Source organism: Phyllobates terribilis, unplaced genomic scaffold (genome assembly GCF_046119375.1).
Source record: "Phyllobates terribilis strain yellow unplaced genomic scaffold, ASM4611937v1 Scaffold_4__5_contigs__length_816908805, whole genome shotgun sequence".
Lineage (NCBI taxonomy): Eukaryota > Metazoa > Chordata > Amphibia > Anura > Dendrobatidae > Phyllobates > Phyllobates terribilis.
The window spans coordinates 302,663,133-302,676,662 of record NW_027362764.1 but is presented as its reverse complement, the minus strand read 5'-3'; positions in this window follow the sequence as shown (position 1 = coordinate 302,676,662).

Sequence of the window (13,530 nt, the reverse complement as noted above, 5' to 3'; positions counted from 1 at the left end):
CTAATAGAACAAGTCCCACACATTGCTACCAGCCGAAATATTTTTTCAGAGGTAGATGCAGATAAAAATTATTTTGAATTTGCAACCTGGTGGAGGTTAGTATAGATGGACTAATAGAACATGTCCCACACATTGCTACAAGCCGAAATATTTTTTCAGAGCTAGATGCAGATAAAAATTATTTTGAATTTGCAACCTGGTGGAGGTTAGTATAGATGGACTAATAGAACAAGTCCCACACACTGCTACAAGCCAAAATATTTTTTCAGAGCTAGATGCAGATAAAAATTATTTTGAATTTGCAACCTGGTGGAGGTTAGTATAGATGGACTAATAGAACAAGTCCCACACACTGCTACAAGCCAAAATATTTTTTCAGAGCTAGATGCAGATAAAAATTATTTTGAAATTGCAACCTGGTGGAGGTTATTATAGATGGACTAATAGAACATGTCCCACACACTGCTACAAGCCGAAATATTTTTTCAGAGCTAGATGCAGATAAAAATTATTTTGAATTTGCAACCTGGTGGAGGTTAGTATAGATGGCCTAATAGAACAAGTCCCACACACTGCTACAAGCCAAAATATTTTTTCAGAGCTAGATGCAGATAAAAATTATTTTGAATTTGCAACCTGGTGGAGGTTAGTATAGATGAACTAATAGAACAAGTCTCACACACTGCTACAAGCCGAAGCCGAAATATTTTTTCAGAGCTAGATGCAGATAAAAATTATTTTGAATTTGCAACCTGGTGGAGGTTAGTATAGATAGACTAATAGAACAAGTCCCACACACTGCTACAAGCCGAAATATTTTTTCAGAGCTAGATACAGATTAAAAATTATTTTGAATTTGCAACCTGGTGGAGGTTAGTATAGATGGACTAATAGAACATGTCCCACACACTGCAACAAGCCGAAATATTTTTTCAGAGATAGATGCAGATAAAAATTATTTTGAATTTGCAACCTGGAGGAGGTTAGTATAGATGGACTAATAGAGCAAGTCCCACACACTGCTACAAGCCAAAATATTTTATCAGAGCTAGATGCAGGTAAAAATTATTTTGAATTTGCAACCTGGTGGAGGTTAGGATAGGTGGACTAATAGAGCAAGTCTCACACACTGCTACAAGCCAAAATATTTTTTCAGAGCTAGATGCAGATAAAAATTATTTTGAATTTGCAACCTGGTGGAGGTTAGTATAGATGGACTAATAGAACAAGTCCCACACACTGCTACAAGGCAAAATATTTTTTCAGAGCTAGATGCAGATAAAAATTATTTTGAATTTGCAACCTGGTAGAGGTTAGTATAGATGGACTAATAGAACAAGTCCCACACACTGCTACAAGCCGAAGCCGAAATATTTTTTCAGATCTAGATGCAGATAAAAATTATTTTGAATTTGCAACCTGGTGGAGGTTAGTATAGATAGACTAATAGAACAAGTCCCACACACTGCTACAAGCCGAAATATTTTTTCAGAGCTAGATACAGATTAAAAATTATTTTGAATTTGCAACCTGGTGGAGGTTAGTATAGATGGACTAATAGAACAAGTCCCACACACTGCTACAAGCTGAAATATTTTTTCAGAGCTAGATACAGATAAAAATTATTTTGAATTTGCAACCTGGTGGAGGTTAGTATAGATGGACTAATAGAACAAGACCCACACACTGCTACAAGCCAAAATATTTTTTCAGAGCTAGATGCAGATAAAAATTATTTTGAATTTGCAACCTGGTGGAGATTAGTATAGATGGACTAATAGAACATGTCCAACACACTGCTACAAGTCGAAATATTTTTTCAGAGCTAGATGCAGATAAAAATTATCTTGAATTTGCAACCTGGTGGAGGTTAGTATAGATGGACTAATAGAACAAGTCCCACACACTGCTACAAGCCAAAATATTTTTTCAGAGCTAGATGCAGATAAAAATTATTTTGAATTTGCAACCTGGTGGAGGTTAGTATAGATGGACTAATAGAACAAGTCCCACACACTGCTACAAACCGAAGCCGAAATATTTTTTCAGAGCTAGATGCAGAAAAAAATTATTTTCAATTTGCAACCTGGTGGAGGTTAGTATAGATGGACTAATAGAGCAAGTCCCACACACTGCTACAAGCCTAAATATTTTTTCAGAGCTAGATACAGAAAAAAATTATTTTGAATTTGCAACCTGGTGGAGGTTAGTATAGATGGACTAATAGAACATGTCCCACACACTGCTACAAGCCGAAATATTTTTTCAGAGCTAGATGCAGATAAAAATTATTTTGAATTTGCAACCTGGTGGAGGTTAGAATAGATGGACTAATAGAACAAGTCCCACACACTGCTACAAGCCCAAATATTTTTTCAGAGCTAGATGCAGGTAAAAATTATTTTGAATTTGCAACCTGGTGAAGGTTAGTATAGATGGACTAATAGAACAAGTCTCACACACTGCTACAAGCCGAAATAATTTTTCAGAGCTAGATGCAGATAAAAATTATTTTGAATTTGCAACCTGGTGGAGGTTAGTATAGATGGACTAATAGAGCAAGTCCCACACACTGCTACAAGCCGCAATATTTTTTTACAGCTAGATGCAGATAAAAATGATTTTGAATTTGCAACCGGGTGGAGGTTAGTATAGATGGACTAATATAACAAGTCCCACAAACTGCTACAAGCCAAAATATTTTTTCATAGCTAGATGCAGATAAAAATTATTTTGAATTTGCAACCTGATGGAGGTTAGTATAGATGGACTAATAGAACAAGTCCCACACACTGCTACAAGCCGAAGCCGAAATATTTTTTCAGAGCTAGATGCAGATAAAAATTATTTTGAATTTGCAACCTGGTGGAAGTTAGTATAGATGGACTAATAGAACAAGTCCCACACATTGCTACCAGCCGAAATATTTTTTCAGAGGTAGATGCAGATAAAAATTATTTTGAATTTGCAACCTGGTGGAGGTTAGTATAGATGGACTAATAGAACATGTCCCACACATTGCTACAAGCCACAATATTTTTTCAGAGCTAGATGCAGATAAAAATTATTTTGAATTTGCAACCTGGTGGAGGTTAGTATAGATGGACTAATAGAACAAGTCCCACACACTGCTACAAGCCAAAATATTTTTTCAGAGCTAGATGCAGATAAAAAAATTTTTAATTTGCAACCTGGTGGAGGTTAGTATAGAATGGCTAATAGAACAAGTCCCACACACTGCTATAAGCCAAAATATTTTTTCAGAGCTAGATGCAGATAAAAATTATTTTGAATTTGCAACCTGGTGGAGGTTAGAATACATGGACTAATAGAACAAGTCCCACACACTGCTACAAGCCCAAATATTTTTTCAGAGCTAGATGCAGATAAAAATTATTTTGAATTTGCAACCTGGTGGAGGTTAGTATAGATGGACTAATAGAACAAGTCCCACACAGTGCTACAATTCAAAATATTTTTTCAGAGCTAGATGCAGATAAAAATTATTTTGAATTTGCAATCTGGTGGAGGTTAGTATAGATGTACTAATAGAACAAGTCCCACACACTGTAACAAGCCGAAATATTTTTTCAGAGCTAGATGCAGATAAAAATTATTTTGAATTTGCAACCTGGTGGAGGTTAGTATAGATGGACTAATAGAACAAGTCCCACACAGTGCTACAAGCCGAAATATTTTTTCAGAGCTAGATGCAGATAAAAATTATTTTGAATTTGCAATCTAGTTGAGGTTAGTATAGATGGACTAATACAGCAAGTCCCACACATTGCTACAAGCCGAAATATTTTTTCAGAGCTAGATGCAGATAAAAATTATTTTTAATTTGCAACCTGGTGGAGGTTAGTATAGATGGACTAATAGAACAAGCCCCACACACTGCTACAAGCCAAAATATTTTTTCAGAGCTAGATGCAGAAAAAAATTATTTTGAATTTGCAACCTGGTGGAGGTTAGTATAGATGGACTAATAGAATAAGTTCCACACACTGCTACAAGCCAAAATATTTTTTCAGAGCTAGATGCAGATAAAAATTATTTTGAATTTGCCACCTGGTGGAGGTTAGTATAGATGGACTAATAGAACAAGTCCCACACACTGCTACAAGCCAAAATATTTTTTCAGAGCTAGAGGCAGATAAAAATTATTTTGAATTTGCAACCTGGTGGAGGTTAGTATAGATGGACTAATAGAACAAGTCCCACACACCGCTATGAGCCAAAATATTTTTTCAGAGCTAGATGCAGATATAAATTATTTTGAATTTGCAACCTGGTGGAGGTTAGTATAGATGGACTAATAGAACAAGTCCCACACACTGCTACAAGCCAAAATATTTTTTCAGAGTTAGATGCAGAAAAAAATAATTTTGAATTTGCAACCTGGTGGAGGTTAGTATAGATGGACTAATAGAACGAGTCCCACACATTGCTACAAGCCGAAATATGTTTTCAGAGCTAGATGCAGATAAAAATTATTTTGAATTTGCAACCTGGTGGAGGTTAGTATAGATGGACTAATAGAACAAGTCCCATACACTGCTACAAGCCGAAATATTTTTTCAGAGCTAGATGCAGATAAAAATTATTTTGAATTTGCAACCTGGTGGAGGTTAGTTTAGTTGGACTAATAGAACAAGTCCCACACACTGCTACAAGCCGAAATATTTTTTCAGAGCTAGATGCAGATAAAAATTATTTTGAATTTGCCACCTGGTGGAGGTTAGTGTAGATGGACTAATAGAACAAGTCCCACACATTGCTACAAGCCAAAATATTTTTTCAGAGCTAGATGCAGATAAAAATTATTTTGAATTTGCAACCTGGTGGAGTTAAGTATAGATGGACTAATAGAACAAGTCCTACACACCGCTATAAGCCAAAATATTTTTTCAGAGCTAGATGCAGATAAAAATTATTTTGAATTTGCAACATGGTGGAGTTTAGTATAGATGGACTAATAGAACAAGTCCCACACACTGCTACAAGCCAAAATATTTTTTCAGAGTTAGATGCAGAAAAAAATAATTTTCAATTTGCAACCTGGTGGAGTTTAGTATAGATGGACTAATAGAACAAGTCCCACACACTGCTACAAGCCGAAATATTTTTTCAGAGCTAGATGCAGATAAAAATTATTTTGAATTTGCAACCTGGTGGAGGTTAGTAAAGATGGATTAATAGAACAAGTCCCACACACTGCTACAAGCCGAAGCCAAAATATTTTTTCGGAGCTAGATGCAGATAAAAATTATTTTGAATTTGCAACCTGGTGGAGGTTAGTATAGATGGACTAATAGAACAAGTCCCACACACTGCTACATGCCGAAATATTTTTTCAGAGCTAGATACAGATAAAAATTATTTTGAATTTGCAACCTGGTGGAGGTTAGTATAGATGGACTAATAGAACAAGTCCCACACACTGCTACAAGCCGAAATATTTTTTCAGAGCTAGATGCAGATAAAAATTATTTTGAATTTGCAACCTGGTGGAGGTTAGTATAGATGGACTAATAGAACATGTCCCACAAACTGCTACAAGCCGAAATATTTTTTTAAAGCTAGATGCAGATAAAAATTATTTTGAATTTGCAACCTGGTGGAGGTTAGCATAGATGGACTAATAAAACAAGTCCCACACACTGCTACAAGCCACAATATTTTTTCACAGCTAGATGAGGATAAAAATTATTTTGAATTTGAAACCTGGTGGAGTTTAGTATAGATGGACTAATTGAACAAGTCCCACACACTGCTACAAGCCAAAATATTTTTTCAGAGCTAGATGCAGAAAAAAATTATTTTGAATTTGCAACCTGGTGGAGGTTAGTATAGATGGACTAATAGAACAAGTCCCACACACTGCTACAAGCCGCAATATTTTTTCACAGCTAGATGCAGATAAAAATTATTTTGAATTTGCAACCTGGTGGAGGATAGTATAGATGGACTAATAGAACAAGTCCCACACACTGCTACAAGCCAAAATATTTTTTCAGAGCTAGATGCAGAAAAAAATTATTTTGAATTTGCAACCTGGTGGAGGTTAGTATAGATGGACTAATAGAACAAGTCCCACACACTGCTACAAGCCAAAATATTTTTTCAGAGCTAGATGCAGATAAAAATTATTTTGAATTTGAAACCTGGTGGAGGTTAGTATAGATGGAATAATAGAACAAGTCCCACACACTGCTGCAAGCAGAAATATTTTTTTCAGAGCTAGATGCAGATAAAAATTATTTTGAATTTGCAACCTGGTGGAGGTTAGTATAGATGGACTAATAGAACAAGTCCCACACACTGCTGCAAGCAGAAATATTTTTTCAGAGCTAGATGCAGATAAAAATTATTTTGAATTTGCAACCTGGTGGAGGTTAGTATAGATGGACTAGTAGAACAAGTCCCACACACTGCTACAAGCCAAAATATTTTTTCAGAGCTAGATGCAGAAAAAAATTATTTTGAGTTTGCAACCTGGTGGAGGTTAGCATAGATGGACTAATAGAACAAGTCCCACACATTGCTACAAGCCGAAATATTTTTTCAGAGCTAGATGCAGATAAAAATTATTTTGAATTTGCAACCTGGTGGATGTTAGTATAGATGGACTAATAGAGCAAGTCCCACACACTGCTACAAGCCAAAATATTTTTTCAGAGCTAGATGCAGATAAAAATTATTTTGAATTTGTAACCTGGTGGAGGTTAGTATAGATGGACTAATAGAACAAGTCCCACACACTGCTACAAGCCAAAATATTTTTTCAGAGCTAGATGCAGATAAAAATTATTTTGAATTTGCAACCTGGTGGAGGTTAGTATAGATGGACTAATAGAACAATTCCCACACACTGCTACAAGCCGAAGCCAAAATATTTTTTCGGAGCTAGATGCAGATAAAAATTATTTTGAATTTGCAACCTGGTGGAGGTTAGTATAGATGGACTAATAGAACAAGTCCCACACACTGCTACAAGCCGAAATATTTTTTCAGAGCTAGATACAGATAAAAATTATTTTGAATTTGCAACCTGGTGGAGGTTAGTATAGATGGACTAATAGAACAAGTCCCACACACTGCTACAAGCCGAAATATTTTTTCAGAGCTAGATGCAGATAAAAATTATTTTGAATTTGCAACCTGGTGGAGGTTACTATAGATGGACTAATAGAACATGTCCCACACACTGCTACAAGCCGAAATATTTTTTCAGAGCTAGATGCAGATAAAAATTATTTTGAGTTTGCAACCTGGTGGAGGTTAGTATAGATGGACTAATAGAACAAGTCCCACACACTGCTACAAGCCGCAATATTTTTTCACAGCTAGATGCAAATAAAAATTATTTTGAATTTGAAACCTGGTGGAGTTTAGTATAGATGGACTAATAGAACAAGTCCCACACACTGCTACAAGCCAAAATATTTTTTCAGAGCTAGATGCAGAAAAAAATTATTTTGAGTTTGCAACCTGGTGGAGGTTAGCATAGATGGACTAATAGAACAAGTCCCACACATTGCTACAAGCCGAAATATTTTTTCAGAGCTAGATGCAGATAAAAATTATTTTGAATTTGCAACCTGGTGGATGTTAGTATAGATGGACTAATAGAGCAAGTCCCACACACTGCTACAAGCCAAAATATTTTTTCAGAGCTAGATGCAGATAAAAATTATTTTGAATTTGCAACCTGGTGGAGGGTAGTATAGATGGACTAATAGAACAAGTCCCACACACTGCTTCAAGCCAAAATATTTTTTCAGAGCTAGATGCAGATAAAAATTATTTTGAATTTGCAACCTGGTGGAGGTTAGTACAGATGGACTAATAGAACAAGTCCCACAGACTGCTACAAGCCGAAGCTGAAATATTTTTTCAGAGCTAGATGCAGATAAAAATTATTTTGAATTTGCAACCTGGTGGAGGTTAGTATAGATGGACTAATAGAACAAGTCCCACACCCTGCTACAAGCCAAAATATTTTTTCAGAGCTAGATGCAGATAAAAATTATTTTGAATTTGCAACCTGGTGGAGGTTAGTATAGATGGACTAATAGAACAATTCCCACACACTGCTACAAGCCGAAGCCAAAATATTTTTTCAGAGCTAGATGCAGATAAAAATTATTTTGAATTTGCAACCTGGTGGAGGTTAGTATAGATGGACTAATAGAACAAGTCCCACACACTGCTACAAGCCGAAATATTTTTTCAGAGCTAGATACAGATAAAAATTATTTTGAATTTGCAACCTGGTGGAGATTAGTATAGATGGACTAATAGAGCAAGTCCCACACACTGCTACAAGCCGAAATATATTTTCAGAGCTAGATGCAGATAAAAATTATTTTGAATTTGCAACCTGGTGGAGGTTAGTATAGATGGACTAATAGAACATGTCCCACACACTGCTACAAGCCGAAATATTTTTTCAGAGCTAGATGCAGATAAAAATTATTTTGAATTTGCAACCTGGTGGAGGTTAGTATAGATGGACTAATAGAACAAGTCCCACACACTGCTTCAAGCCGCAATATTTTTTCACAGCTAGATGCAGATAAAAATTATTTTGAATTTGCAACCTGGTGGAGTTTAGTATAGATGGACTAATAGATCAAGTCCCACACACAGCTACAAGCCAAAATATTTTTTCAGAACTAGATGCAGAAAAAATTATTTTGAATTTGCAACCTGGTGGAGGTTAGTATAGATGGACTAATAGAACAAGTCCCACACACTGCTACAAGCCGCAATATTTTTTCACAGCTAGATGCAGATAAAAATTATTTTGAATTTGCAACCTGGTGGAGGTTAGTATAGATGGACTAATAGAACAAGTCCCACACACTGCTACAAGCCAAATGATTTTTTCAGAGCTAGATGCAGAAAAAAATTATTTTGAATTTGCAACCTGGTGGAGGTTAGTATAGATGGACTAATAGAACAAGTCCCACACACTGCTACAAGCCGCAATATTTTTTCACAACTAGATGCAGATAAAAATTATTTTGAATTTGCAACCTGGTGGAGGTTAGTATAGATGGAATAATAGAACAAGTCCCACACACTGCTGCAAGCAGAAATATTTTTTTCAGAGCTAAAGCAGATAAAAATTATTTTGAATTTGCAACCTGGTGGAGGTTAGTATAGATGGACTATTAGAACAAGTCCCACACACTGCTACAAGCCGAAGCCGAAATATTTTTTCAGAGATAGATGCAGATAAAAATTATCTTGAATTTGCAACCTGGTGGAGGTTAGTATAGATGGACTAATAGAGCAAGTCCCACACACTGCTACAAGCCAAAATATTTTTTCAGAGCTAGATGCAGATAAAAATTATTTTGAATTTGCAACCTGGTGGAGGTTAGTATAGATGGACTAATAGAACAAGTCCCACACACTGCTTCAAGCCAAAATATTTTTTCAGAGCTAGATGCAGATAAAAATTATTTTGAATTTGCAACCTGGTGGAGGTTAGTATAGATGGACTAATAGAACAAGTCCCACACACTGCTACAAGCCGAAGCCGAAATATTTTTTCAGAGCTAGATGCAGATAAAAATTATTTTGAATTTGCAACCTGGTGGAGGTTAGTATAGATGGACTAATAGAACAAGTCCCACACACTGCTACAAGCCGAAATATTTGATACAGATAAAAATTATTTTGAATTTGCAACCTGGTGGAGGTTAGTATAGATGGACTAATAGAACAAGTCCCACACACTGCTACAAGCCGAAATATTTTTTCAGAGCTAGATGCAGATAAAAATTATTTTGAATTTGCAACCTGGTGGAGCTTAGTATAGATGGACTAACAGAACATGTCCTACACACTGCTACAAGCCGAAATATTTTTTTCAGAGCTAGATGCAGATAAAAATGATTTTGAATTTGCAACCTGGTGGAGGTTAGTATAGATGGACTAATAGAACAAGTCCCACACACTGCTACAAGCCAAAATATTTTATCAGAGCTAGATGCAGATAAAAATTTTTTTGAATTTGCAACCTGGTGGAGGTTAGTATAGATGGACTAATAGAACAAGTCCCACACACTGCTATCAGCCAAAATATTTTTTCAGAGCTAGATGCAGATAAAAATTATTTTGAATTTGCAACCGGGTGGAGGTTAGTATAGATGGACTAATAAACCAAGTCCCACAAACTGCTACAAGCCAAAATATTTTTTCATAGCTAGATGCAGATAAAAATTATTTTGAATTTGCAACCTGGTGGAGGTTAGTATAGATGGACTAATAGAACAAGTCCCACACACTGCCACAAGCCGAAGCCGAAATATTTTTTCAGAGCTAGATGCAGATAAAAATTATTTTGAATTTGCAACCTGGTGGAAGTTAGTATAGATGGACTAATAGAACAAGTCCCACACATTGCTACCAGCCGAAATATTTTTTCAGAGGTAGATGCAGATAAAAATTATTTTGAATTTGCAACCTGGTGGAGGTTAGTATAGATGGACTAATAGAACATGTCCCACACATTGCTACAAGCCGAAATATTTTTTCAGAGCTAGATGCAGATAAAAATTATCTTGAATTTGCAACCTGGTGGAGGTTAGTATAGATGGACTAATAGAACAAGTCCCACACACTGCTACAAGCCAAAATATTTTTTCAGAGCTAGATGCAGATAAAAATTATTTTTAATTTGCAACCTGGTGGAGGTTAGCATAGATGGACTAATAGAACAAGTCCCACACACGGCTACAAGCCTTAATATTTTTTCACAGCTAGAAGCAGATAAAAATTATTTTGAATTTGCAACCTGGTGGAGGTTAGTATAGATGGAATAATAGAACAAGTCCCACACACTGCTGCAAGCAGAAATATTTTTTCAGAGCTAATGCAGATAAAAATTATTTTGAATTTGCAACCTGGTGGAGGTTAGTATAGATGGACTATTAGAACAAGTCCCACACACTGCTACAAGCCGAAGCTGAAATATTTTTTCAGAGCTAGATGCAGATAAAAATTATTTTGAATTTGCAACCTGGTGGAGGTTAGCATAGATGGACTAATAGAACAAGTCCCACACACTGCTACAAGCCGAAATATTTTTTCAGAGCTAGATGCAGATAACAATTATTTTGAATTTGCAACCTGGTGGAGGTTAGTATAGATGGACTAATAGAGCAAGTCCCACACACTGCTACAAGCCAAAATATTTTTTCAGAGCTAGATGCAGATAAAAATTATTTTGAATTTGCAACCTGGTGGAGGTTAGTATAGATGGACTAATAGAACAAGTCCCACACACTGCTTCAAGCCAAAATATTTTTTCAGAGCTAGATGCAGATAAAAATTATTTTGAATTTGCAACCTGGTGGAGGTTAGTATAGATGGACTAATAGAACAAGTCCCACACACTGCTACAAGCCAAAATATTTTTTCAGAGCTAGATGCAGATAAAAATTATTTTGAATTTGCAACCTGGTGGAGGTTAGTATAGATGGACTAATAGAACAATTCCCACACACTGCTACAAGCCGAAGCCAAAATATTTTTTCAGAGCTAGATGCAGATAAAAATTATTTTGAATTTGCAACCTGGTGGAGGTTAGTATAGCTGGACTAATAGAACAAGTCCCACACACTGCTACAAGCCGAAATATTTTTTCAGAGCTAGATACAGATAAAAATTATTTTGAATTTGCAACCTGGTGGAGATTAGTATAGATGGACTAACAGAACATGTCCCACACACTGCTACAAGCCGAAATATTTTTTCAGAGCTAGATACAGATAAAAATTATTTTGAATTTGCAACCTGGTGGAGGTTAGTATAGATGGACTAATAGAACAAGTCCCACACACTGCTTCAAGCCAAAATATTTTTTCAGAGCTAGATGCAGATAAAAATTATTTTGAATTTGCAACCTGGTGGAGGTTAGTATAGATGGACTAATAGAACAAGTCCCACACACTGCTACAAGCCAAAATATTTTTTCAGAGCTAGATGCAGATAAAAATTATTTTGAATTTGCAACCTGGTGGAGGTTAGTATAGATGGACTAATAGAACAATTCCCACACACTGCCACAAGCCGAAGCCAAAATATTTTTTCAGAGCTAGATGCAGATAAAAATTATTTTGAATTTGCAACCTGGTGGAGGTTAGTATAGCTGGACTAATAGAACAAGTCCCACACACTGCTACAAGCCGAAATATTTTTTCAGAGCTAGATACAGATAAAAATTATTTTGAATTTGCAACCTGGTGGAGATTAGTATAGATGGACTAATAGAACATGTCTCACACACTGCTACAAGCCGAAATATTTTTTCAGAGCTAGATGCGGATAAAAATTATTTTGAATTTGCAACCTGGTGGAGGTTAATATAGATGGACTAATAGAACAAGTCCCACACACTGCTACAAGCCGAAATATTTTTTCAGAGCTAGATGCAGATAAAAATTATTTTGAATTTGCAAACTGGTGGAGGTTAGTATAGATGGACTAATAGAACATGTCCCACACACTGCTACAAGCCAAAATATTTTTTCAGAGCTAGATGCAGATAAAAATTATTTTGAATTTGCAACCTGGTGGAGGTTAGTATAGATGGACTAATAGAACAAGTCCCACACACTGCTACAAGCCGCAATATTTTTTCACAGCTAGATGCAGATAAAAATTATTTTGAATTTGCAACCTGGTGGAGTTTAGTATAGATGGACTAATAGAACAAGTCCCACACACTGCTACAAGCCAAAATATTTTTTCAGAACTAGATGCAGAAAAAATTATTTTGAATTTGCAACCTGGTGGAGGTTAGTATAGATGGACTAATAGAACAAGTGCCACACACTGCTACAAGCCGCAATATTTTTTCACAGCTAGATGCAGATAAAAATTATTTTGAATTTGCAACCTGGTGGAGGTTAGTATAGATGGACTAATAGAACAAGTCCCACACACTGCTACAAGCCAAATGATTTTTTCAGAGCTACATGCAGAAAAAAATTATTTTGAGTTTGCAACCTGGTGGAGGTTAGCATAGATGGACTAATAGAACAAGTCCCACACATTGCTACAAGCCGAAATATTTTTTCAGAGCTAGATGCAGATAAAAATTATTTTGAATTTGTAACCTGGTGGAGGTTAGTATAGATGGACTAATAGAACAAGTCCCACACACTGCTACAAGCCAAAATATTTTTTCAGAGCTAGATGCAGATAAAAATTATTTTGAATTTGCAACCTGGTGGAGGTTAGTATAGATGGACTAATAGAACAATTCCCACACACTGCTACAAGCCGAAGCCAAAATATTTTTTCGGAGCTAGATGCAGATAAAAATTATTTTGAATTTGCAACCTGGTGGAGGTTAGTATAGATGGACTAATAGAACAAGTCCCACACACTGCTACAAGCCGAAATATTTTTTCAGAGCTAGATACAGATAAAAATTATTTTGAATTTGCAACCTGGTGGAGGTTAGTATAGATGGACTAATAGAACAAGTCCCACACACTGCTACAA